This window comes from Pseudopipra pipra, chromosome 10 (assembly GCF_036250125.1).
Source record: "Pseudopipra pipra isolate bDixPip1 chromosome 10, bDixPip1.hap1, whole genome shotgun sequence".
Taxonomy (NCBI): domain Eukaryota; kingdom Metazoa; phylum Chordata; class Aves; order Passeriformes; family Pipridae; genus Pseudopipra; species Pseudopipra pipra.
Genome location: NC_087558.1, coordinates 2785955 through 2813472, shown reverse-complemented (window position 1 = coordinate 2813472; position 27518 = coordinate 2785955). Strand labels below are relative to the sequence as shown.

Sequence of the window (27518 nt, the reverse complement as noted above, 5' to 3'; positions counted from 1 at the left end):
GGGATTTTTATGTTTCCAGACTAAAAATAACTACTGAAATATCAGAGCTTGGAGCAGGACATCAAATCCAAATTCCACCCCGATGGTTTGAGGGCTGTTTGCTGAGGAAAGTTTAACTGTTGATGGGTGTAAGAACCCACACTGATGCTGACAGTGACACCAGCACATGAATATCTAATCTCATGCAACTGGAATCCATAAAAAATACGGCGATAAATCCTTTATTAGCTAACAGAGACTCATCATTTTTTAAGCCTTCTTGCATTGCTACAAAAAAACCCACAGAAGTGTTTGCTAACAATGTTTTCCACATCCAGGATCCTGTATTCACACACTCTAACAGCTGGTCACTGGAGCACAAGGTTTCTTTTGGTTTAGTGTTCATGTTCTGCAGGAAGGTGTTTCCAGTTTAATAAAACACTGTGTGTGTCCCTGAGCTCTGATTAGTTTGTGAATTTTCCAAGGCAATCTTTCCTGTTTCACAGAATCACTGAACTCTCTCCATTTTACCAGGCATTACCTTCTCTTTTCACACCATTGCTGTCTCCTCCACTGCATCACATAAACAGTGGGGGAAAAAAAAGTATCAAGGAAAAAAGTATCCTCATAAAATAAAACTGCCAAAGTATCAAAAAAACCACTATCTCCTAAATGTGGATCCTCACTCAAGTGGCTTTGGGACTGCAGAATTTACGTAGCCAAAATCTGGCTCTATTACACGCATCAAAAACCAAGTCATAACCACTTGGAAAGGCTATAAAGTCTGGGGGTTTTTTGAAGTTTCAAGGTCATCAATATTGAGTCAGAGCACCACTGCAGAGCCAGGGACAGGGAACCAGCAAGTGGCAGGAGCAGCCCTGGGGACACAGAGCATGTCCCAGCAGATGTGGGAGCTCAGCCTTTGATGTCAAACTAACTTGGGTTTGATGCATTCTATTGACCAGTTTCTTTGCTTGGCTATATTTTGGGGGGGTTGAACACCTGAATGTGGCTGAGCTGACAGGGTGTTTTGGGAGGAGGTGGGATTGTCCCACCACTTGGAATGGCAGCGTTATCACTGCTGAGTCTTTCATCAACTTTTTGCCTCAGCTTGGAGCAATTTGTCGTTCCCTCCTCACATGGAGATGGAAGCTTGGAGAGAGTGAGGAGCTTGTCAGAGCTGTGACTAATGAGCAAAGGAGTGAGAAAGGGGACTCAAAGAGGCTCTTTCCCTTGGCAGCTTTGCTCCAGGAGGGTGATGGCACTGGCTGTGCATTGTGCATGTGTCATGTTCTCTTCAACTCCCTTCTCTGCTGTGCACAAAGGAGCAAGGACAGACCTGGAGCAAGGCAAACCCAGGAGACACTCTGGGTTCTGCCTCTGCCCATTATGCCCATTAACTGTAAGCTTCACTTGTGATTAACTTCTTTAGGCTGAAGTTACAAGTGTCTCCTACAATGACGAAAAGAGGCCATAAAATACAACCAAACCTGAAAAAGATTATATGGAAAGAAGTCTGGGAAGCAAAAGCAGTTATACAGCATCCAGGACTGTGAGAAGAAACTGGGAACCGGTGTAATGACTCTGAAGCAGGAGCTGGAAAGTGTGGAAAGTTGACAGGAAAGGGTCAGAGGGTTAAGCCTCTGACCATCTGCTTAAAAAAGAATAAATAGAACTACAATATCTTTCCCAAAATTCAGAAAAGTCTGTAATGCACAGCAGAGATGTAGGGAATGCCAGCAACGGGATTTATCCATTACTAGACAAAAATGGCAGAAAAATTAACACTGGTAATTCACTGCATGGTAACTCACCTGTTGTTGTGCCAAAAGCCAATTGATTTATTCTGTCCATGAGATGATGAGTCACTTTCTTTTCAAAAATTAAGAGGCCAAGTTATTCAATACAGGCATCATAAACGAGGAGGGCCAACACAGGCTCCTTCCACAGGTTTCAAACAAGTGTTATTTATGATCAGTGACTTTCAATGTCTATTCAAGAACAAGTGAAAGAAGTGCAATGTTTTGTCTACATATACAAGAGACAAACAGAACGACAAAGTAATTATATAATTATCATTCTGACAATGATTCCAGGCCAAGTAATGGAATGACTGAGGCAGAGCTCATTAAGCACAGAACTAAGAAAAGTGTAATTAATGCCAATCAAACTCAGGTTTATAAAGATTAGATCATTGCCCAACTAATGAGGTGCCTCTTTGTAAGATTAGAGGTTGATTAATGAAAGGTGAAAACATCAGAAACATTTAGTTTGGGCCCTGGGTGGTTCATTTCAAAAAGTAAAGATAGGAATGAACACGGTAAACGATGGGATGAGCTTGATTATGTCCCAAAACTGATACCTGTGAACAGTCAGGATGGGATGGTCCAGGGTCCATGTCTGAGAGGGTCTTTGTGGGTCCATCACCACACACGAGGCAGTTTAAACCCACTGTACAATCCACCAGAGGAAGAAGGAAATCCATGTGGCACATTCCTACAAAGAAGCTGGTGAGAGGCAATTTGTTAAACCACAGTAAATTGATCACTTACAATATTTGATAATATTCTTCTGCTCTCTATTCCCATCTCCCCTTCCCTACGATCCCTAGAGTTCATCTCCTACGCCTGTCCCAGTCTGAGTGATGCACCAACATGTTGATCAGTCATGGCCACCTGATAAAGCCTTTCAATTTGTTCCTTTTAAAATTGTTCATCCTTCACTCTGGAACACTGCACTTCATCCTCTCGGGTGCTAAACACCGCCTGCTATTTTTTGTCAAATGTCATTCAAGAACTTCTCTGTGATATTGTTGCCCTCCTCTTCTTACAATAGCTCCCATTTTTTCAACCACTTCCATTAGCATCCTCTCATTTTTTTCTCCAGAGGACTAGAGAAAACATCAAATAAGATCAGTTCTTAGATTGATTCTTCAGAAATTCCATATTTGAGTCTCAGAGTTCCTTGCAGTGCAAATCAAAACAAAACTTAAAAGCCTCCCAGAAACTACATGGTGAACAAGATTGAAAATGTGTTATTCAGGCCAGCTGAAAGAGATAAGTTTTTGGATACTAGTATAGAAAAATATACTTTAAAACTAGTGATATTTTAAACACAGTGACTAGAATTAATCATGATGCTTCGGTGATTATTTAAAGTTGAAAATATTCTAAGCCAGACAATACTTTCTGAATGGCATAAGTTAATTTTAAGCATAAAATTAAAGCTGTGGTTGCTGGATTAAATGACAATAATACTATTTCATGTTTTATGATCTATTTAGTGTCACAGACTCCCCCAACACACACAGACTTTTAACAAGGTGTCCACACACATTCATCTCAGCTCTCCTACCTTTATTTTCCTCTATCTCTTTATAGGGTTATCTCCAGCTCAGAGTGAATGATTAACTTTATATTTGCCCTCTAATACTCCCTTTGATGCTGCATTAAATGCTCTAATGATGTTAATCACATGCTGCCCCACACTCTTGGCCTTTGGCACCATCCTAAGCACACACACCACCAATCCTTTCTTCTTTTTTTTTTTACCATAAAAGTTCTTTTGATAAATCTGGGTAGAACCTGGCAAATCATTTATAGGACTATTTTCAGGAAGGTTATGACTTCAGTTAGAGTTGAACAGGAGCAGCACCTTTGATAATTAGATCTTAGGATTTCTGCAAAACATGTAACTGGCCTGTAAAATTAGTAACATCCATAAATCAGAACCCAAAGAAGTGTGAAATTGTATGTAATGTCTCACATCCATCACCATTTTTACTATCCTTGCTGTTTCCTGACACAGAGCAATACTTTTTAAGAGTTAATGGGTTGTTCTAGACCAGAAAGTCCATTAGCACAGTTATTTCTTGGATGCTGTTGGTGTCACTTCTTGTGGGGTTTCCCCATTCCCAGTTGAAGAAAGTCAATGTACCTGAATGTTGGTGGTGGCCTTGGCAGTGGTAAAGGTTGGACTGGATGATCTTAAAGGTCTTTGCCAACCTAAATCATTCAGATTCTCTCAGAGTTATCCTGTTTTTCCAAAGGAGGGTCCATCCTGTGGCACGAAATATGAAACAGAGACACAGCACAGAAAAAAATGGTTCAAATACTGAGAAGTTTGGATAAAGCAAGATTTTGGCAGCTCTACACCACATTTGCTTTTAAGATCCCAAAAATTCACTCCAGACAGAGCCAGGTATTGAAGCCAACATTGCAGGCAGCAGAAAGTCAATAGCCAGAAACAAAGGAGAGAGATTTATTTTATAAAGTTCTTGTGCTACTTCGCACTTATTTTCTTCTGAACTTTGAGATGGGATAGAAGAGGTCACAGATACAGATGGGCAATCCAGTGCAGTGAGAAGCGCAGGAGAAGACAGAATCCTTCTCACTTTCTCTTTATTATGAAATAAAAATGGAGCTATGAATCATCCCAGCACAGACAAATCATCCAAAGCATCTTAAAACAGCCGCTTGAGTGACTGCTGCAATATCACCTGTCAGTCAACAAAAAGAGCTGCAGGACGTGCTCACCAGCTGATAGAAATGTGCCCAAAGCCAAATGGAGTCATTAAAATAACATGATTTCAGAAGGTCCTCAGCTAAAGCATTTTCAGCCCCTTTGGAGCAGATGCAGTGACCTCTGTGTGAGCCAGGAGGGGACGGGCAGGACAGAGGAGGGCAGGGCAGGAGGACAGAGGTGAGGGCAGGAACAGCCAGGGATGCACCAGGGATGGAGCTGCACATCACACACAGTGCCTGCAGGGCTCCTGGGTCACCCACAGAACATCTCACTCACAACTTCTGCCAGGTTACAGAAAAGTTTAGGTTGGAAACAGAAAGGAAAAGCAAAGAGTTATTATTGCCGACGCTTCCCAAACTTCCCAGCTCACAAAACCAAGGAAGAGCAGGCAGACCATGACACATCTCGGAATTGGGTGTTCCCCTGCCCCAGCAAACAGCACCACAAGCAAAGATCTTCTCACATATGAATCCCAACCTGGAAAAAACACATATTTTCAGAAAAGTCCTGATATTCCCATGTGAACCCATTCACTTTTTTCTTTTCTTCCTACAGCCAACAGCTTCATTCCTGCAAAGACTTCCATGGAAATAAATCCAGTTTCTACCCGGGAGAATAATCTGTGGGTGAATATAAAATATAAAAATACAATATTCTGTTTTCAGAAAGACTCCTGGGCCTGTATTTGTGTCTGAAAGCACTACATTTCTCTTGATTTCACAACTGAATTCAGATAATTCAGCTATAAATCAGCTATAAATCTTTTTGTGTAAAAGTCTTTTTGGAAGAAGGGAACTCCTTTGAGTCTAATCAAAGTTACTACATAATTTTTGTATCTTATTTCCCCATTTTTCCCCCTCTTTATCATAATAGGTTTATCCTGTAATCCCAACCTTTTTCCACAACATGTCAGAGATTTTATTTAGAACCACAGAATTATAAAATCATTAAGTCCAACCTTTAAGACATATTTGTATATATTCATATATATTTGTATACAAATACAAGGCTTTAACAGAGAAGACACAAATATATACCATAAATTGTAAAAACTGCAATAATATCCTACAATAATTGTCATAGGAATTGTAGGAATGTTGGGAATTATTTTTTTTGAAACTAAAATTCTTGAAGAAATCTTTTTATTCAAACCACAGAAACTAAAGAGAAGAACACCATGACCCCCTATTTCTCATATGTAATTTTGATCTCCCCAAACCATCCCCAGACCCCTTAAAACCTCCTCAAACCACCTCGAAACCCTCCCAAACTCATCTCAAAACCCTCGCAAACCCACCTCAAATTCCTCGGACCACCTCCCAAATCCCTCCAAGCCCCCCCAAATTCCAAAATTTCACCTCCAGCCCCCCCCCCAAACCACCCCAAAACCCCCCAAATCCCCCCCAAACCAATTAAAATCCCCCCAAACCACCTCAAACCTCTCCAAACCCACCTCAAAACCCTCTAAATCCCCCCCAAACTACTTCCAGATGCCTCAAATCCACCTCAAAACACCCCAAACCGCCTCAAGTAACGTATGAAATGAGCGAGAAAAACACCCAGTTTCCAAAATGAGGTCACTGACTTTTAAAAACCACGAATTTTGCTGTGGGGGTTCCACCCCACACGGCCTAACCCTAAAATCTGTGAAGGGTTTGCCATCTGTTTTCTGTTGCGTCACACAATGAGTCAAACTTCCCCAGTCTGGGGGGGGTTTCTTTTGGCAGATGATGCACAGAAGTGTGAAAAAAAAAAAACAAAAACAGCCTTTCTGAATAAAATTGTCAACAATTACTGTGACTTGTGCTCTTTTCCAGGGATAAACGATATTTATAATATATGTGTTACGTGATCCGCCGTCAAGTATTTATTAATATTTTGCTGACTAAGAAAGCTTTTGACAGAGTTATCATCTGAGCCCCAGCTGAAGGCAGCACTTCAGAACAGCCCTGAAAACTGAACACCATAAATAATTTGTAGCAAAGTGAACTTTCTAATCTCTAAAGGAGCTGCTGACGGCAGAGCTGCCCGTGTGTGGGGCTGGGGGCAGAGCACGCTTGGCACCACGTCACAGGAGGTGCCAGGAGGGCACCAGGTGGTGCTGACCTGCCTGAGCACCCCTTTTCTCCACAAATCAGAGAGCAGAATAATCAAACTAAAGTATCCATGTCTCTCTTGTAAATATTTTATTTTATTTTTTAAACTTGGAATTTTTTTTTTTTTTTTTTTTTGGAAATATATATTTCCTTTGCGGTCCCTTCCAGGTTAAAATATCCTTTTATCAGCATTCCTGCCCACAGTTTTCCTCCCTTTCTGAGCTCATGTGCAAGTGGTTCTACTACCACACTGACCACCCAGTTCCAAGGGGTGGTTTCATCCAGGCTGAGCAGGTACCTCCATCCCAACCTCCCCTTTTGCTTCCAACAGCCCTCCTCCATAAAATGGTACCTTTCAGTAGCACCCAAAGGTGCCCCAACAGTCTCAGAGACCAGTGAAAACAAAACAGTTCCACCCAACCTTCCAAATCACCTTCCTCGTCCTGTTAAACAAATCCCTTCGTGATTTACATTTTAATTGTGATTCCCTGAAATTTTCAGCCCAAACCAGGCCCTCAGCACCATCCATAGGGAATGAATTTTTGTTTATGAGGTGCCCGTTTGCTTTATTCTCTCTTCTGTCCTTCAGGCCTTGTTCCTCCTCACACCCTGCTCTGGCTGTTGGAGTCTCTGTCAGTGCTGGGCGGTTTCTGGAAGTTCCAGTTATCTGGGAATACAGCCAATTTTTCCCCTTTCCTTTTTCTTTATTCCTTTTGACTATTTGCCTTTGTAATAAGAAGAATTCTCAGTGTGAAGGGCAGGGTTGTTGATATGTTTTTAGCTTTGTAATTACTCTGGAAACACAAGGGTGGCTGCGTTGCCCTGAACACTTAAAGCCTTTGATGGAGACCACTTTTAACGGTTTCAACCTCCTGGAGCCACTTCTCCTCTGCAAAGAAAGAATTTATAATCTCTTGCCTGTAATCAGATGAAGTGCAGAGCTGAGAAAGGCAGCCCTGATGTGTCAGCTCTGCTTGTGTCAGTCAGAACCCATTAAACTCACCTGTCATTTAGCACATGACCTAATCCAGCTCTCGTCATTCCACTTCCATCTCCGGAAAGAGCTTCCAGGGGCACATAATGATACCCTGAGACATTGAATTTCAACCCTTATCAAGCTGCTTAACCCAGTGTATCGCCCTCAGCTCTGACTGGATGTAAATGGGCACCCACTGAAACTCATGAGAGTTAAAGTCACCCCACCTGGGACAATTTGGGTCCCCTTCGCCCCAGCACCCAGCGGGTCAGGGAGAGGTGGGCACTGGGTGGCACAGGGGGCTCCTCCACAGCCTGTGTGACACTGAGGGGCTCCTGGTCCCCAGAGGGGAGCACTGGAGGCAGAGCCTGCAGGTGTCATGGGACACGTGCTGCCAGGGGCTCAGGTGGGTGAAGGCTCTCATGGAGAGACCATGGAATCATGGAATGGTTTGGGCTGGAAGGGACCTTAAAGCCCATCTCATTCCACCCCATGCAGGGACATCTTCCACTAGCCCAGGTTGCTCCAAGCCCTGTCCAACCTGGCCTTGGACACTCCCAGGGATCCAGGGGCAGCCACAGCTTCTCTGGGCATCCTGTGCCAGGGCCTCCCCACCCTCACAGGGAAGCATTTCTTCCCAATACCCCATCCATCCCTGCCCTCTGGCAGTGGGAAGCCATTCCTTCTCGTCCTTTCTCTCTATCCCTTGTCCCAAGTCCCTCTCCAGCTCTCCTGGAGCCCCTTTAGGCTCTGGAAGGGGCTCTCAGGTCTCACCTTCTCCTCTCCAGGTGAACCCCCCCAGCTCTCCCAGCCTGGCTCCAGAGCAGAGGGGCTCCAGCCCTCGGAGCATCTCCAGGGCCTCCTCTGGACTCTCTCCAACAGCTCCACGTCCTTCTAGTGCTGGAGCCCAGGGCTGGAGGCAGCTCTGCAGGGGGGTCTCACCTGAGGGGGCAGAGGGGCAGAATTCCCCCCTCACCTCTGCCCTTGCTGTGGGATGAGCCCAGGGCACACTTGTCTCTCCGGGCTGCCCGTGCAGATGAGCATTCCCAAGCCAGAGGCACATCCCAGTGTGCTCTGGGTGGGAAGGGCAGGAGAGCACGAACCCTTCCCATAAACCACTGTCCATATATTGACACATTTACATCTCCCTGTTCCAGTCTGGGCCTGGGCTGCTCCACGACGGATGAGGCTCAGGAGGCTGCTGGAACCATTCAGGGAGCAAGTTGTGTCTTCATTTATACTTAAAGGGCTTAAATGCCAAGGTTCTTATGCAGATTCATTTTTTTTAAACCCATCACCACCTCAGCAAGAAGAACCCAAAGCAATTCAATCAACAGCACAAAAACCAGGCCAGATTTTAGCAGGATATATAGATATAAATGCACATCACTCCCATCCTAAGACCTGCATGGAAAAGCTTGTCCCAAAACGCAGCGTTCACCAGTCAATGCCTAAATCTGGGAGCATAATTAAATTATTCCTTTAATTACAAATGCTCTAGAACTATTTATATATTTATAAAATATCCCTTTAAAGGTACTACTCGTACACACTGCTGAAGGTTCCTTCTCCTTTTAGAAAGGCACTCATTAATATTTAGGAATGGGTTCCCTCCACCTTTATTGTTGGCCTTAAAATTGATCAAGGGAGGACACAAAAAAAATCTGAATTTTATTTTGAAGTAAAAAGGTCTTAGAAGCTCGTATACAAAAGCTATAAAAATCCCTAATTAAAACCCCAGAGACCCCAGAGATCTCTAAAAAGCACTTATCTTCTCAGAAGGTAGAGCTTTGTTCCCAGTATATCTGTGCTCATAAACTGAAAATAGGTGAACACACTTTGAGCTGTATAAATTAGTGTCTAATATCCCAGGCAACATGCACAGATACATCTCATTACAAAGGTATTTTTTTTCCCATATTTAAGAATCATTTCCTGGCTTTCAAAAGAGAATTTTTTAAATGTTATCTTATTTACAAGTATAAATATTTCCTGGCCGCAAGATGCTTAGTGGTGGCAAAAGATACCAATATTTTTTTTCCATCTGTTTACTACACTTTCTCCTTGAAACCAAATTAGTGCACTTTCAATAAATAAAGCTACAGGTAAGAAAAGCAAAGAAAAAAAAAGAGAACTGCTTTAAAGAAAGGAAAAAAAAAATCACAGCCTCTTATTTTTTGTGGAGCTGCAAATCTCCCTCTACATCACAAGGAGTTTTGAACTACATTTCTATGGAAGCTGGTGGGAAGGCAGCTTATTTCTCCTGTGTATTAAAGAGAATAATTTATCTTCCAGAAGAAAAAAAAAATTATGAGTGCATATGCAAATATCTTCTCCAAATAAAAACATTCTATTAAAAATTCCCATTTGTGAATAAGGTAAATGTTGTGTAACACACAGTCAACACCATTTGTATAAGCAAAATGTACAATAACATGTTCCAAATGATCATTAGTTTAATTCTATTTTGCCTTTGCTGGGATGGCAGCACAATGAAATTAGATCTTTTTCTCAAATATGTGTATTTTACCATTATTTCATTTCCTGGCACTTCAGGCTACACCAATTTCATCATCTGTTTGTTTTTTTCAGAATTTTAGAGACAAGATTTAATGTATTTATTTATGTAAAACCTGCCAGTTTCCCTTTCACTACGTTCCTTCAAAGGCCACAGATAGCAGTTTAAATAGAAAGTGAAAATATGACTTAACTGAGACATTTGTGCAGCACTTTTTAGTTTGTTTGGAGGTTTTTGTGGGTTTTTTTGGCTTGTTAGTGTAGAAATGCTGCCTGGCAACTCATCCCCATCCTTGGAGGTTTTCAAGATTCAACCAGACGAGGTCTGACCTGACCTTGTGCTGGTTTAAGGAGTGTTCAGGCAGCAGAGGTTGACTCAGAGGTCCCTTCCAATCAGCATTTCCATGTTTTAATTCAGATAACTGTAATGTGATTACCACCAAAAACCGAAAAAAACCTGAATTTCTACACTTTGTATTATAAAGACTAGAATGGTGGGTTTTAACTGCACAATTAAAATGAAGATCCAGTCCCTAGGGACTGAATTCTGGGAATTCTGAGAGAGTTTGGGGGGTCAGATTCCATCAGCAGCCCTTCAGCTCCGAGCCCACGTCCCCCGAGCAGCTCTGCTGAGATTCTCAGAGCCTCAGACACGGGCTGTCCCCTTCCTAAACTGGGAAGCTGTGTGGCACACAGGCTGGCCTGCAGATGGGAGTGGGAGTTCTGGATCACAGGAGATTGTTTAGACTAGAAAATTATTAGCAGAAAACTTGTACCAACAGCAGGTTTCCCTGCTTTGCCTAATTTACTTTCCGAGCCGCAGACCGGCTACATTTATATTTCTGGGCTGGGGAAAAAAAGGTCAAGTTAAGATCTGTGTTGACTGTGCAATATTATTTCAGCATTCCCCTTGATAATATCCTGCTGGAACTGTTTGTTCAGAGAGGAGCCATCATGAATATACAGGAGCAGATCTGAGGTGAATATGCAATCGCTGCCACTCGTGAGGCAGAATTTTAAGTGCCTGTACAGGTGAATGAGCTGCAGGTGCATCTAGTCCTTTCTAAGCCTGATGAGAGTGGCTTGAAGGATTAAAAATGGTGATATTTAGGAGCTGAGGCTGGTTTGTGTCATTTAATTCAATCCTAATTAAACAGCAATCCTTTAGGCAAGTTGTGATGGGTGCGAACAGCTGAAGCTCTCAACAGGCCACTCAAAATGAATTCAGAAGTCCAGAGAGTTAGAAAAGTAATGCTAAAACCAAAAAATAAACTGGATTAAATTCTGTAAATCCACCCATTACTTCCCCTGTAATCACATAGGTATGGAATTGTCATATTTATATACAATAACTAACCTTTAAAACTTTGAATTATAGAGCAGACTGAATCCTTGTTCTGTGCACTATTTTTTCACATAAAACCAGAACTAACACTTTAAACGATTTAGTTTTTCACATAACACTAAAAGTAAAATTTTAAACAATAAATAGTAGGGAAGTTCCTTTTTAACTCCTGTTTCCAGCTGGGTAAAAGTTCTAATACCCTTCGGTAAGTCCTTGCTTTTGCCACCACAGGAGGCTGTACCACTTCCATCCCTCAAGAAGTGAGACAGCACCAGGATTATTAACAGCTTTCCTTCAGCCAAATTTCCAAATTGTCACAGAACTTACTGTTATTTTGCATGAAATCTAAAGTAAGTGAGCCATGCACTTTTTAAGATGCTCAAAATCCAATTTTACACTTGTCTTAATCACTTCAAATCAGTTCATCACACGTACAAACCGCCATCTGCTCACCCATTTATCAGATTTCCAAACAGAAACTTCACTTTGCTGCTTCTGCACAGACACGGCGTGTCCTGGGGGCAAGAAATTCCCACAGGACTCCACCTTATCCAGAGAAACCAAATACTGGGAATGCACTGGGAGGTCTCAGCTCAAAGCCAGCACAAACAGCAGTGACGTGTCCATGGTGGCTTCACCAATTATGGGGACAATCAAGGGTGACAGTGATGTCACATCCCACATTCCAGTGACACAACAGTCCTAAAAACCACCCCAATTTTTATTAATACAAGATTATCTTTTTCTTCTATCACTAATCATCCCCCATCCAAGGCCAGGGGGTTGAAATGACTGGCACTAAAATCCAGATGAAGTTTCCTCCTCTCTAAGTGGCACAAACACACGCTGGAATTAAAGAACCGATGGGCCTGAACATCAGGCCAGATGTTCAGGGCATAAGAAAGCACACCAGGCAAGCATTTCTGCTAAATCATCCCAAATATGGGCATTTATAAATGTCTTATTTCTAAGAATGGCAGAGTTCTGTTAGAAATACATGTAGATTTTGAAATGGTGAGAGATCACAACCTTATTAATCAGGTAGAAATTCTTAAAACAACCCTTTCTGAAAAAAAGATAAACAGTGCATTACTGTTAAAATAAACTTATTTACACACTTGTGGTATATCTGCAGTAGAGGAAAGGAAAGTAACAGGCTATTTTATCTTCTGTAACTACTTTCTTACTAGATATTAAGACATTAAAACGTCATTAATATTTTCATAACATCTGAATTTAACTGTTGTCTTCGATTATAAATCCACTTACTTTTTCCAAGGGACTTTCTGGTTCAGGATCAAGAAATGGTCTCCTTCCATGGCAGAAATCTGAAACAGTGATCAGAAAAAATGGATTTCACTATTCTGTTCATTTAAAGCATATTCAGAAAACCCAAATTAGGCACTGACTAAAAAATTAAGAAAGAAAACTAAGATTTTTTTTGACCATCTGCATAAAGTAATAGATTAATGTACATTTGGTCTGTATTTTAAATTTTTTAATGATTTTGCCATGATCAGTCTCCCTGATGGGATGAAATAAATGCTTTTCAGTTATCCCTGTGAGGATACACGTCTCTGCATCCCTGCTAATCCTGTTTCCTAAAATAATACTGTGATTAAGCTTCCACTTCTTTTTTTCCATCCCCAGTTTTCTTTGGATTCCAGGTACCAAATTAAGATGATTGACTAAAATGGGATCCCAGCTAAAAATGACCAACTGATCCCTCTGTTATTATTTATCAGTGTTACACCCATCTTACCTCCTGTTATTGTAGGACCTATATATTTTACAGTATATATACCATTTTAGTGTTCCCTCCTGGCTCCTGGGAATTTTTCCTGAGCTATTTTCAGAGGTTTAAAAACTGGGAAGAGCGAGGACAAAAATACAGCAATGATTAGAGATGCTCATGTCATGAACTGGATTGGGAGTATATTGGTATAGCAATTCAAATAATTCTACCTTAAAGAAGGCCAAAGCTAAAAATGGACATGACCAGCTGCTGAGGGGCAAAGTTGGCTTCAATTTAGCCCAAATATGAGTAAATAGCTCAGAAATGCACAAAGAATTTCACTGAGTTCTATGATCAAACCTTTCCTATTTGCTCCTCATGCCACATGACCACTGTGCTAAAGAATCCACTTGCTAAACTATAAAGTTTCTATAAAGAAAGTGCCCAAATATATAGAAAATATATTGAAATTAAGCAATTCAACAACAGAAAATGATGCAGAAGGTCAGAAAATACCCAGTACAACGTGGTCAGTCAGGGAACCCAGAAACCTGTGCTTTGGGATCCACTGAGCCTGGGCAGGGCCAGTACAGAATATTTCTGCTTTGATTATTCTCCTTAAATCCTTTGCACTTTCAGAAAACATTCTGAACAGCTGTAAATGGGTTTTACTCTATGGAAGGCCATAACTAAGGAATTAAACCACCTTTTTAAGGAAGCAGCAAGCTCATAATGTGACACAACGCTGCCAGCTCTCCCCTCCCTTTTTTTTTTTGGTGAATAGATACCACTGGTTCAAAATTCTGTCTTTAATATCTTTACAGAGGAGTGAGGAACTGACCTTTCAAAATGTATTTTCCAGAGGGGAAACTCAGCAAAGCTACCTGGACTTTTTCATTTAGTAATGAGGAATTATAGCACAGGCACGTGAACCACACAGACATGAGGAATAAAGGCAAAGAAAGCCCCTTTAGTTACTGTAAAAGGCTTCACACACACACACAAAAAAAGATAATTGACAGTACATCTCACATGAAAACCAGTTAATGGGCATAATGAATTTAATTTGGGAGAATCTGATTTGTAACATATTGTCACAGCTCAAAAAACTCCCCGTCCAGATGATTTGCCACCCAGTAACAGACCCAAAGGCAGAGATTCTCTCTTGCAGGAACCCCATTAATGCCCTGCTGAAACAAATCTGGATTTAATTCCAGCTCGGTGGGTAAGTGCTGTCTGCTCTCCTCTTTACTGCCACACCATAAAACCCCAGGAATTAGATTTAGGACCAGCCAGCTGCTTTCACAACACACTGCCAACACCTGATACTTTTTATTATCCCTTTTTTTAAGCTTATTATTGTTGTAGATATAATTTCCTGAAACTTTGGTGCTTTGTTGATGAGCAAAGAAGAATAACAAGCAAAATTCTACACAGATTTTTCTTCAACCCCATGATTTGCCCTCCAAAAAAAATCACTTTTCTAGTTATCAGTCTGATACTGTTCAGTCAGTGAAGACCAAAGGTGCTACAAAGGAATGATGCCCCAAATTTTAAGTCTGATTAGCACATGAGGGAGCAATGCAGACTCAGAAGAATTCAGAGAGGACTTTGATAATTCCTGTTTATTCCATGGGCTCCTCTGCCAGACTTAGTGCTGTCCATCAATCCCTCCCTCTCCCTGTTGCTGCCTGTATGTGCCATTACCATTCCCAACTCCACTGCCCTTCAACAGACCAGAAGAAGCAGGTGAAAGTCATTCCAGTCGTGCTTTTGTTTAAAAATACATAAACAAGGGTGTAATTAGCCCCCAAAAGGAGGTTTCTAGCATGAAACAAGCTGGTAGATGAAAACTGAAAGTCAACACCTAAAATCATGGAGCTTTAGTAGTGTGGTAAGAGCACCAAAATTAAATTTTCTTTGGCAACTTCCAATCTGAAACACTTTTGCTATGCCTGTTCTTAATTACTGTTACAAAATAATAATAATCACACGTGCAAGTTGATTATATTGGGATTCGAGACACATCCCAGGAATTCAGATTTAATAACTGAAAGCATTGATATGTCGGATTATTTGGAAGCTTTTCCCTACCCTGCAGCTCAGGGCTCTAAAGCAGAATCTCCTCCACAAGTGCCAAGACTTTTGGGGACTTTCTCTCTGCAATGTTAGGGAATTGCTGAGCAGGAAAACCACATAAAGAAACAGTGAAGATTTTCAGGATAACTCAAAGCTAAAGAAAAAGTCAACAGAGGTACCACCAGAAGTAGGACATCTTACATTTTCAAGCACCAAAAGGCCATCAGCACAGGAATATGAGAGATGGAAGTTTAAAAAATAACTCCACTTTGTTTTGTAGAACAACACTGAGTAAACCATGGCTGAACCCCTCTCCCCAATCCCATTTAATTACAGTTTTGTCCCAGAAAAAAATGTGTGAAAAAAGAGAGTGAAGAGTGATGCAAACACTACTGAACAGGAATGACTGATGGAGTCTGAGAAGCATCTTAAAAATGAGCTGCTGAATTTCGTAGAATCACAGAATGGTTTGGTTTGGAAGGGACCTAAAATATCATCTCGTTCCAACCTTCCCACCACGATTTAAGGGATTAAAATTTCCTCCCTCACAAAAGCCAAAAAGGCAACAGCAGCAGCCCGGCCAAGCTCCATTTGGGATGTATTATTCCAGAAATCCCTGTGCTGACCAGAGCTGTTCCTTGCCTTTGGCTGGCCCTGTTCCTCACACCCAGTAATCCCCAAGTATCTCAGACATTTATCTCAGCCCAGGCATTTATGCAAAATGTGGCCACTGCAAAGGAGTTCCCAGATGCTCTTTTTAACTCAAGAGCCAGGCCAGAAAGTTCCCACCAACATCTCTCTGCCCAGGACATCCCCAGCTCGCTCCTGTGGAGCCTGTGAGGCACAAATCCTAATGGATTGTTTGACCAAAGCTATAAAGAAATGAAGAAATGTGATCCCACCTGCTCCTACTTCATTTAACGCTGCTGGCACCTGAACTGCCTTTCACTGACTGCTCCTCACATCCCAAATGGGATCCAGGGGTAAACATTTTCTAGGAGCTGAACTTCAGGCTTTTTCCTCAGAGTCAACAGGACTGGGAAGTGAATTTACAAATAAATTGTAAATTTATCTCTGATGGGTCCCCACAGCATTCAAACTCAGCAGACCCAAACTCATTCAAACTCAAACTCAGGGCAGCTCAGTGGACTTTCCTTTCAGGAAACATCTTATTATCTTATTATTTTGGGAGGATACAACAAGAGGAAGAGCAATGCCAACATTAATTCCCAGTATAGCAGCACAGATTTCTCTAGTCCTTCATCTCAAATCTAAAGTATTTTGTAACTTTTGTCAGACTATCTGAAGGCTTCTAAGGGGAGATAAAGCTCCTTTCCTATTCAAGGGAAGCAGAAAACCACTGGAGCTCATGCCCTGACCAGTTTCCCCCTTCTTTTAAATGAACAGCTTGTACTAAAAGAAGGCTGTAAAACGTTGACTACAAAACAACAAACAAATGGTTTGGCTTGGCTGTGAAACTCTTTCAACACTTTCTACTGGAATAAAAAGCTGTGATTCTACCATGGTTACCTCCACTCTCATTTCTATTGAATTAAAATCTGGCTCAGAGTTTTTGCAAATCCTATTTTGCAGGCAGGCAGAATTCAGGCAAACAAAACTGCAGTGATAATTGAGAGAGAGTTTTTGAACAACTGCTGTGTTTGTCCCAGTCAATGCCCCTCTGTGGTTCCAATTCTGCCTGTCAAAAGGAAGGATTATTTCCTGAACTTCAGATGATGCTGAATGTGAACACTCAGACATGGGCACAGACACAGAGAATCCCTCACCAGGAATTGTTTCTCTTTATTACAGACTATGCAGAGTCAAAATTCCATTCTAAAAATACTCCTTACTAAAGCACAGATTGGCTTGTAGGAGCCACACCAAATACTGGTAGACAGCAGCAAGTGCTGCTCCCTCCAACCCATTCTCCCACTGAGTGACTGAAATGTAAAGACATGCAAAGTCTCCTTTTAAACCCAAAATTGTAAATGTTATTCCACAAAATTTCTTGGGAATTGACATTAATACTGTCAGTTTGTTGCTGGCATATAGGGGGTGTACACTGTGGATGCTGCTGGACCAGCTCCATCCTTCCCCCTAAAACAACATTTAGATATTGATGGCTAATTAGCCCACAGAATTGTACTTGTTGTAAAATTAGAGAGGAATCCATGACAGATCTAGTTCAGCTTCCTAAAATCACATCAGCCAAAGCTTTGTTTTACCAGCTTACTAAGGTCTGTAATTTTTAAGGCTCAGGATCCAGGACCAGCTTTCTCAGAGATGCCAAGCCAGAGCTCCTGAAAGAGCCTCTCAGGGTGTTCCTGGGCTTTGCCTCAGTCACAGGGATGTGCAAACGGGAGGGGAAAAGGAGCCCAGCAGCACAAATTGGACTTGTGAAGTCTCAGAATACTGACAGAGCTCTGAGCCGGTTCCTAAAGTATCTACACAACTCCATCCACCTCTGAGCTGCAAGTTGGGGGATAAACTAACAGAAAAAGAAGTATTCTTGAAGGCTGATTGCAAGTCTGAGGCAGAAAGTGAGCTTCCAGGAGGTTGGGAATGTGTAAAACTCCGATATCACGCAGTGGGAAAAGTCTCTCTTCTTTTGAAGTTTTCCAGTCTAAAATAAAGTTTCATTTTTAAGCTAAGAAATAAAGGCAGAGTTTCACCCCAGTAAGCCTTCAGAGAGTAAACACAAAAGGAAAATGTATTTAGGCATTTTATATCTCAACAAGCTGCAAACAATTAAACAGGCACCCACAAACTACAGGCACTTTGTAATTTAACATGCTCTAAAGTCTTTGTGAGATGGGATTATTATTCAGTAAAATAATGGGCCCAGGAGTGGTAAATATGCACTCAGACAAAGAAGCAAGTTATGTTTTGAGCTATTTCTTAAGAGCAGCAGTGCTCCTGAAAACCATCAGATCCTTCTGTGATTAGATAAAAACATCCCAGCAGGCAACCCAGAGGCATAAGAGATGTGAAATCACAATTAAACAAAAGCAGAAAGAAAGGGAGAGATTGTGTCAAGCAGATAACACAGAGGCAAATAAAATAACATGAGCTAATGCAGCACCTTTGAAATCCGGGGAGTGGAAAACCTGGGAAATCTCTCATAAAAAGTAATATCTGAGCCATTTATCTCCCAATCAAGGACGGCAAAATCTTGCTTGGAAACAAAAAGCATTAACTGAGGTTTCCAAGAGCTGCTTAGCTGGAAACCTGACCAGCCTGAAGAGCCTGTTAAGCCAAGATTACAGTAAGCCGGGTTTCCAACTGTGTGGAATCACAGGAGGCAATCAAAGCATCTCAACAGAAAGGAATTCCACAGAGATCCTTGCAGGAGTTCAGAGGGAAGGAGCAGGATCTGCCCCTCGGCCATGAAAGAAACCATCGATTCCCAAACATCTGCTCCAGCTCAAACAAACACTTTGAGATCCAGAGACTGGATCCAGGTCTTGTTTTTAATTGGGAGTGGAAAAGCAGCAGATCTGGTGGAACCTTGCTGGCAGCAGCACCACCAAAGTCAGCTTTGGGGGTGTTTTGTTGCTGACTGGTGTAATATTAAAACATTATCACCCACCATCATGAATATGACAGTTTTAAAACTGATCCTTGAACTGGGAAAGAAATTCAGGTCTCAAGCTTATCCCTCTTACCACAGGATTCAGAGATAACTTCCCATTTACTCCAACAACATCAGAACAAACGCAGTGTGGTTAATCAGAACCCAGAGGAAAATCTAACCAGGGGAATAAAACGTGAAATCATAGAGCACAACAAATCTTTCAGGAGAAATTATAGTGCAGGAAAATAGCAGAATGATGGTATTGAACACAAGCTTTTATTTTAAACTGTAAATAACAATGTTTGTCTTGGGATTGGTTTTCAATTACAAGCCCAGTCCAGTCTCGTGGTTTGTTATGTATTTAGCTTTCAGTATGAATTGCAGGGAATTACAGGTTAGATTAAATGAAGAATTTGGTAATGCTCTGCACTGCTGGGCACTCCACTAGTCCTGAACCTCCAATAACAAAAAATCAAATTAAAAAGCTGTAGCTACACTGTGATTAACACCCAAACGTAACGTTTTGGCTCTTAGAGATAATCTTAATGCTGAAATAGTTAATTAACTTAAACAGCATTTTAAATCAACTTAAGCTGCATTTTAAATCAACTAGACCAAGTACTAAAATGGACAGTAAATGTAAGAACTGGTGTGAAACACTCTACAAGTGGACCATCACACTGCACTGCATAACAGAGTCATAACTTAGCACTTACAGCAAATCCTGATGCACCTACAAAGAAATTTGTGCCTCACAGTCCTGATTTATTTTTATTATCCAGTAACAATACAGCCTTTCTCATTAATAGTAACTTTTCCTATTTTTTAGTGAGTAATAGAAAGGACTTTTTTTATTTTTACATATGCAATAAGTGCTACGAGTTTCCTCCCTGACATTTAACACAGTCTCTTTATCAGCTTAATGCCTTTTCTACTTACACTTCCAGCAATGTGTGTTTGGCTTTTCCACCACAGGGCTCAGGATGATGTATAACATCCCACTTCAAGGAAACACAGTATCTTTACACAAGTGCCACCTTTTCAATTCCCTCCTTCCTACTATCTCAATTCTATGCAGAATGGGAAATTATTTATATGCAAAAGATACTCTTAGTTACCTGTTCTTTCTGCCCTTGAGCCTCTCTGGAGGAATTGAGGTGAAATATCTCCATCTCAAGGGGTTTTTTTAGCTGCCCTCTTCCACAAATTCATATCAGGTTTTGGGGTAATTGGTTTGTGTCAGTGCTTCAAATTGTTGTTACTTCACCTGAGCAGCTTAATGTGGAAGTTTATTTTGCCCCCACATATATATGGATCATATTTTGCCCACATACATAAATGATTATTAATTTTTTTTCCATTCCCACGCTGCTATTTTTTAATGCAGCGCCTCATGCAGAGCCTCCTTTGTGGAAAACAAGAAACAAATAACATTCTGGAGGAAAAATTCCTGACACCAAATGATCACTCACCGCTCTGAAATTTGATCTTGGGTGAAAATTGGTTCTTACCCCAGTACTTGCAGCAGTTGAGCTGAGAACACCAACATCCTAACAGTGTCCAAAAGTCAACATACTGGGGTAAATAAAATGTGATCATCCCTTAACACTCACAGATGTTGCTTATTTTAAATATTTTAAAGGAATGGTGGCTCTCTAATTATATTTTTGCCCTCTTGGGGATAGATTTTTCTGAGGGGGGAAAAAAACCCCAAATATATATTTTTATATATATACTTCACATGCACCAATTTAGAAGCACTGCAGTTTGAGCCAGTTGTGCACTGAAAGAAGGATGTGCTTCCCTACTAAAAGTTCCAGGATACACTGCAAAGTGTCACCTCTGTGCCAGCCTGACTGTTTTAGGCAGGAATTAGCAGGTTTCACTGCAGAAATCAAATATTTCATGTCTTTTTTTTGGGGGGGAAAAAAAATCAATAGGTGCATTTAAAATAAACCCTGAAGACTCATGCAAATCACCTGAGTTTTATTTTTACCCCCAGAGCTTGTCTTGCCTACCTGCCTCTCTCAGAACTAAACTTCCAGGAGGAAATCCATGTTTCTCCTGCTGCCTTTTGCTCCAGTTCCCAGCAAGAACTCACCTACATTTTGCTCTTCTCGAATCTGAAGAAAAACCTATCAGACTCCTCACATCCTAATTGCTCAAAACTCATCTTCTGTTGCCCTTAAAAGATGTTGGTAGTCTCAATCTCCTCGGATTTCAAAAAAAACAGGAGTGACTTCCACTGCATTCAGTAATTTTTACATGCCCTGACCTTTACCCACTCCTGGGGAAACCAACAGAAGAAATAATCACTTGGTTGGCTTTCAAAAACGAAGGGCCCAGCTGAATTATCCAAAAATTCCTGGAAGGGGCTGAATTTTCTGAGTGTTGAGCAACGTTTTGTTTTTCTCTGCCCGCTCAGCCTCGGGTGCAGCTCCTGCTCATCTCCCTCACCACAAGCAGGAGGGAAATGGGGATGGAGAGCCCCGAGGAGGACCTGGAGCAGGATGAGGCAGAGGAAGGAGCCCTCACATGACATGAAAGCCATGAATACAAGTGTTGGGATTGACAGCACAAGCCCTGTCACCACATCCATGGAATAAATACACCATGGTTTGTGTTCATCACACAGTCAATCTCCTAAGTCCACCAAAATGACAGACAGCACAATCAAAATAAGAGGAATGTGCTGTATTTCAGCACTGGGTAATCATAGGGTTGGTTTCTGAGAGCACTGAAAGGGAGAAAAGAACTACTGAGGTGGGAGTGATGCAAAACTTAAACACACACACAGCACCTTCACCCTAAAATGAAGTAGAAACACGAGTGTGCTGACCCAGCAGGTGAGGTACAAATCCTCAATTATCCTCTTTCACCTGCAATGGGAATCACTGGAAATATGAAAACATTCACTACTCCTTGGGATTTCTCAAAGCATTCAGAGGGCAGTTAAATTAGTTTGAGGAAAGAGATTATTTGGGTCAAAGAGTCTAATCCATCTGGCCCAAACACAAAAGAAGGGAAGAGGTGATTTTTGCTCAGCCTTCAGATTACCGCAGTGTTCTAAGGATTACCTGCACATTTAAAGAAGGAATATTTTGGGCACTGCACCACAGTTGTATGAAACTTAGAGCAGATATTTGCTATCAATTTTCCTTACAAGCTGAGCTCAATTCTGCCTCCTCTTAAAAGCCAGACTAGCTTAGCTTTTAGTCAGGATTTTTAGAGGGTAAGAAGTACAGTGACAGTCCAAACCTTCCTTTTCCTGGAAAAAAAAGCCAGATGCCTTAGCTGTTCACAGTAAAAAAAACCCTGAAAAATAATCCAGCACATAAAAGAAGGGGATGTATTGATGGCTTTGTCCATTTGTATGCAAAATATGGCTGGAACATCTTTTTTTCTTTTCTAGTGTCCTTAGGCTTAGTGTTTCTAAAACCTATGTTCAATGATGAATTTAAAATGAAGAAACGTGGAGAGAAAATGGACAGATAGAGGAAATCCAAACCTGCACCCAGCTGTGTGATAAGAGATTATAATAAAAAAAAATACATGCTAAGCTCTTTGGCTCCCTTGATTTGTGGCAAGGAGGAGCTGGGAAGGAAGAAAATCAGGAATACCCTGATACTCATCCAAGGATGGATTTGCCCTGAAACCTGTGAAAGAATTAATACCAGGATAACTGATGGAGTATTAATCATTGGACACCAGATTCCTTATCTGGCATGCCAGGCAATAAGGGGATGCAGTTTGCTACCAGACAGGACCAGCAAGGACTGACTGTCCTTGGATGTCTTTGTTTCAACTTCAAACCCCCACGGATCAAGCTCCAAGCAGACAAATCTGAAGGGCCAAAGGAGCTGTAAATTCACTCAACTTCCTGGTCAAAGTGGGATTGTTTCTCTGCCTGAGAAGCCCAGGGAAAAACTTTACTACTCCTCACCCTCCTCCTCCAGTGCCCTCTTGGTCTGTCAGCGGGATTAGAACTTCTGAGGAAGCCACAGAGTTCCTGAGGATTGTAATCAGTTCTAATCCTCAGAGTTACTGAGGATTTATCCCCATTGCCACTATCCTTTCTCTGCCCTCTCCTCTCTTTACTTTAAACCTCTACAGAAAATAAACCAGTTGGAAAGCAGCTCTATCTGAGGACTACAAAGCATTTCGTGCCCCTTTGACACAGCATTCTTAACGCTCACCCTGCAACTCCTGCTAACTGTTGCAAGTCCTAAGAAATGGAAAAGAAGGAAAAAGTGCATCTGAGAGACCAAATAATGTGATAGACTAATGGGTAAAAGGAGCCAGCTTGCTTTTAGATACAAAAGGTCCTTGAATCTTGAAATGAAAGCCCTACTCCACTCTGTTTATGCCCATGGGCAAATGCTCTGATAAAAAAAAAAAGTGAGATCAGTAACAACTGTAAAGTACTTCAGCTGATCACATCTAAAAGAGAAGATACACTTAAAAATTTAGTGTAAATAAAGAAAAGAAAAGCCTGCAGTCCTCTTCTGCTCCTCGCAGGGCCCCCAGAAGGATTAATTTCTGGGTTTGTTGTTGCACTAGGGGTGCTGGAAATGAGTGTGACCACAATGACACAGTGCAGGCAGGAATAACTCCCACTGCTGTCAAGGGGAAAGCAAAAAATAAAAGGAAAAAAACCAAGTCATCCAAAAGGCACAGAAGTAGGAACTGAAACCAGCAGGCTGCTTTTATGCATAGAATCACAGAATGGCCTGGGCTGGAAGGGACCTTAAAGCCCATCCAGTCCACCCCTGCCATGGGCAGGGACACCTTCCACTAGCCCAGGTTGCTCCAACCTGGCCTTGGACACTTCCAGGGATGGGGCAGCCCCAGCTTCTCTGGGCAACCTGTGCCAGGGCCTCACATCCTCACAGCAAAGAACTTCCTCCAAATATCCAATCTGTCAGTTTGAAGACATTCCCCCTTGTCCTGTCACTCCATCCCTTGTAAATGATCTCACTCCATCTTTTTTGTAGCTCCTTCAGGTCCTGGAAGGCCACAGTGAGGTCACCCCAAAGCTTCTCCTCTCCAGGCTGAACAATCCCAGCTCTCCCTCCTGACATTTGGAGGTGTAGAAGTGAGAACATTCAGAGATAAAAAGAGAAATGCTGCTGTGGGGACACAGTTAAAAATCCTAATTCTTCCCAATGACAGCCTCTCTATCTCACTATAAAAAATACTTTTCCATCATAGCATAATACAAACCATGAACACTTTTTTTTTACTTGTTTGTTGTTTTTTTGTGGGTTTTTTTTTAAGCATTAACCATTTTTTTGACTTTGAAAATCCTATTTTGTATAGCTAACAAAATTTAATTTTGGGTCACATTCCCTTCCCCATACCTTTCTGCATCAGGAGGGAGGAGATAAAGTTTTAATCTTCTATTTTTAATGAAGATTAAGGAACAAGTTCTGCTTGGCTTGCCTTGGCTCACCATACATTTTAATGTATATTGATTTGTATAAATGTCTCATTTAGAGCATATTTTTGTTAGTATTAATGGGCCTTGGACAGGTAAGATTATTCCTCCTGTACCACAGCCAATCTCTTTGGTCAAAGTTGAAGAACACATTGCTTTGTTCTGAGATGAAAAAGGAAGACAAAGAGACAGGTCCTGAGACAGGAATATCAAAGGATCGATGTTCCCAGCAGGAACAGACAGTTGGGCCCTGCAGGGGCCACCACAAACCTCCTCCTAATATTGACTAAAAGGGGGGTTTTGTGCCCGTTTTTGCTAATAATTTTCCATTTTTCAGTAAATTCTGAGTTGATTTTATCAGGAAAGGGATTTATGAAGCACTTCGGAAAGTGAGCTGGAATCTAAGAGGATTTTCCCACTCTCCAGATATGTGGATTCAGTTCAACTGCCTTTTGCTCTCTGGGTACATGTAATGTGAAAATGAGGGAACCAGCAGTTCACATCTTCAGTGGGAGCTTTAAAATTACTTCTTAACCCCCTGTTGTCATCATACAAATAATAAAAGAACAACAATATAATGTAACAACAAAAAATTCCACACACTTCCTAGGCTGCTGTTTCTGTTCCCTGCTGCTGCCCATTCAGACATTAAATGTCCCACACATGGAATTCTAAACTATGTGAATATTTGATCTCTGGTGTAATCCAAATACATAACCCAGAAACCTGTAGTAAGTTAAATCACATCCTTTTCTTATAGTTTACTGACAAGGAAAAAAAAATCAAAATAAAACAGCTAATCCAGAACAAACCACCCGCCTCTGGATACCATCTTAGATATTTTGCTACTTTCTTTTTCTTCACTTGAGCCACCATTTCTTAATTAATGATGTCAAATAAATATATTTCAGCAATGACTTAATAAAGTTACACAGTCCTATCATAGCTTTGACCTTCCAGTAGATTAATACTTTTGAAAACTGTGATTGATATTTCTCCAATATTTATTGCCGTGAAAGCTGAAGGTTTTCCTTGTTGACCAGGAAGTTATCCTGGTCACAGGATAGGGAAGCAAAGGTTGAGATATCCTACAAATTATGGGAATGCCACATAAACTCCTTTTTCTTTCTCCAGTGGATAAACCCCAGTAACTCCTTCAGATCAGCCTGAACTTCTCTGGGGTTTTTTTGCCACTCACAAAAGAAGAAACTCTGGTCAAACCCTGTTTCCAAACCTGCCAGAAAGATTCAAAACCACTAATGCTGCAAGCAAATACATCCTGAACCATCAACTCTCTGTCTCTGTGACCACGTTGAAATCATTTAATGGACAAATTGTCCATTTGCAACTTGAACTGTGTTTTTTGTTTCAGTTTTCGCCCATGCAATACGATTACAAATCAATTATGCCCTTTTTCTAGACCTTACCCCTTTTTAAAATGGATATCATGTGTTTAATGACCATCTCCTGAAAGGCACCATTATGTGTTTTGTAACAACAGATGCACAACAAGACCACAGGGTGTGGAAGTACAAACAGAGGACAAGGCTTTAATCCAACCTTCTGGGAAGAAGAGAGAAAATCAGGGAATCTGACACGTGGCAACACTGTAATTTTCAAAGCACAAAGAAGTCAAAATTAGATCAGTAATGAGAACAGAGGCTTTGGAAATTATTCATCTGCAATGAGAAAGGCAGCAAAGAAAACCCTTGTCAAACCCTGTTTTCAAACCTACCAGAAAGATTCAAAACCACTAATGCTGCAGCAGATACACCCTGAACTGAATGTCATCATAAATAAGTTTAAGAAAGACTTTTCTTAGTCCACAAACTTGTCTCACAACTGGAGGTTTCTCTGGTTATAGCAAGAGACACCTCAGCCCTTCCCCATTTCCCTGTTCTGCTGTGCAGATCCTGCCATCAAAGGCTGGAAAAATACAAATTAAACTGACCACGGGCTTCAGGTTTGCATTTTCAGCCTATGATTTTTAATTGGTGCCTTTCAAAATGCTGGCAAATCAAAAGTAATTCGTTAAAAGAGGTGCAAAAACCTGCTGGTGATGCAAAAAGCAGCAGGTGAAGGTAAGGGGTGAGGTTTGTCTGCTGAGCTGTGGAAAAGCTGCAATGTTATTTTAAATATTATTTACTACGAAAAGAAAAGGTGTAGAAAACTTTACCCTCTGTCAACACAAACACATTTCATAGGCTCATGTCCCTAAAGACTGATAATTCATGGTGCATTAATGGGATTGCCACCTGGAGAGACAAAGGACACAAAGGAAAACAAGGATTTGGGGAAATCTATCCTTTGTTGGCTTTCTCCAGGGAACTTGTGACAACGTTCAGTTTGTGGCGGGGACAAACAAATTTCTTATTTTTAATCCTTGGTGACACGAACACAAAAAATGTTCTTACATATAAATGACAAAGGTAAAGGTCAGCTCAGCTTTGGGGAACAGGGGTCCAGCCAAGCAAAGCCTTGGAACATATGCCTAATTCTGAGTATAATTGACTGAAGTGGCTAAAATTGAGCACCTGCTTAAGTGCTTTCCTGGCTCTGTGCCTAATGAAATATTAATCACAAATGGCAGAGAGCCACTACACCAAGAAGGTCTTATTTATCCCGAATTGAATTATCTAATAATTAAGGCCCAGATAATCAGCCATAGGAGTAACCCTGTCAGTGTTCTCATCTGAATCAGCACATTTCAAGAGTGTTAAACCTACAGTGAAACACTCCTGGTTCTAATTAACCTTGCAAGTGATTTTATTTTGTAAAGAAGCTTGAAAGCAGCAGGAGAAGCCGCAGTGACTGCTGTGCATTCCAGCCTCAAATCCTAAAAACTACTGCTAACTCTTCTATGCGCCTCTTTTTCTAAGAAAAAATAGGTATTTGGTCAAGACTTTGCTTGTGCACTCTTATAAACAGTATATAAGTCAAAGCCAAGGTGTTAAATATTGATTAATGAAATAATCAAATATGAAATCTTTCTTAAATAAGAGGTGAATTATTACAATGAGGAGCAATAGCAAAATCAGAATTGTATTTTTATCACAATATCAGTTTCACAAGATGAGGGTAAACTGATCTACTGTTCCCTCTTTTTACAGTTCTGAAATCTAAAATATAGTAATGGCATTTTTAAAAGAAATAACTTTCCCTACATTTCCCAGAGACAAATTAAATATATAAAATTATCACCAAATCCAAGAGATCAGAATAGAAAATGCACTCAAATATTTTTTTAATCCTT

General features: G+C 41.0%; 2 long non-coding RNA genes across 2 annotated transcripts in view; both read right to left on the bottom strand.

Moving 5' to 3' along the window:
- LOC135419428 (uncharacterized) overlaps nucleotides 1-2483 on the bottom strand; it is a 50452-nt gene extending 47969 nt beyond the window's left edge. The window contains exon 1 of the long non-coding RNA XR_010432983.1: nucleotides 2342-2483. This is a non-coding gene — a long non-coding RNA (uncharacterized LOC135419428). The remainder of the gene's footprint in view (nucleotides 1-2341) is intronic.
- A 1270-nt stretch (nucleotides 2484-3753) lies between these two features.
- The window catches only part of LOC135419427 (uncharacterized), a 123546-nt gene continuing 99781 nt past the window's right edge, over nucleotides 3754-27518 (bottom strand). The window contains exons 3-4 of the long non-coding RNA XR_010432982.1: nucleotides 12707-12765; nucleotides 3754-4038 (exon numbers count right to left, since the gene is read on the bottom strand). This is a non-coding gene — a long non-coding RNA (uncharacterized LOC135419427). The remainder of the gene's footprint in view (nucleotides 4039-12706; nucleotides 12766-27518) is intronic.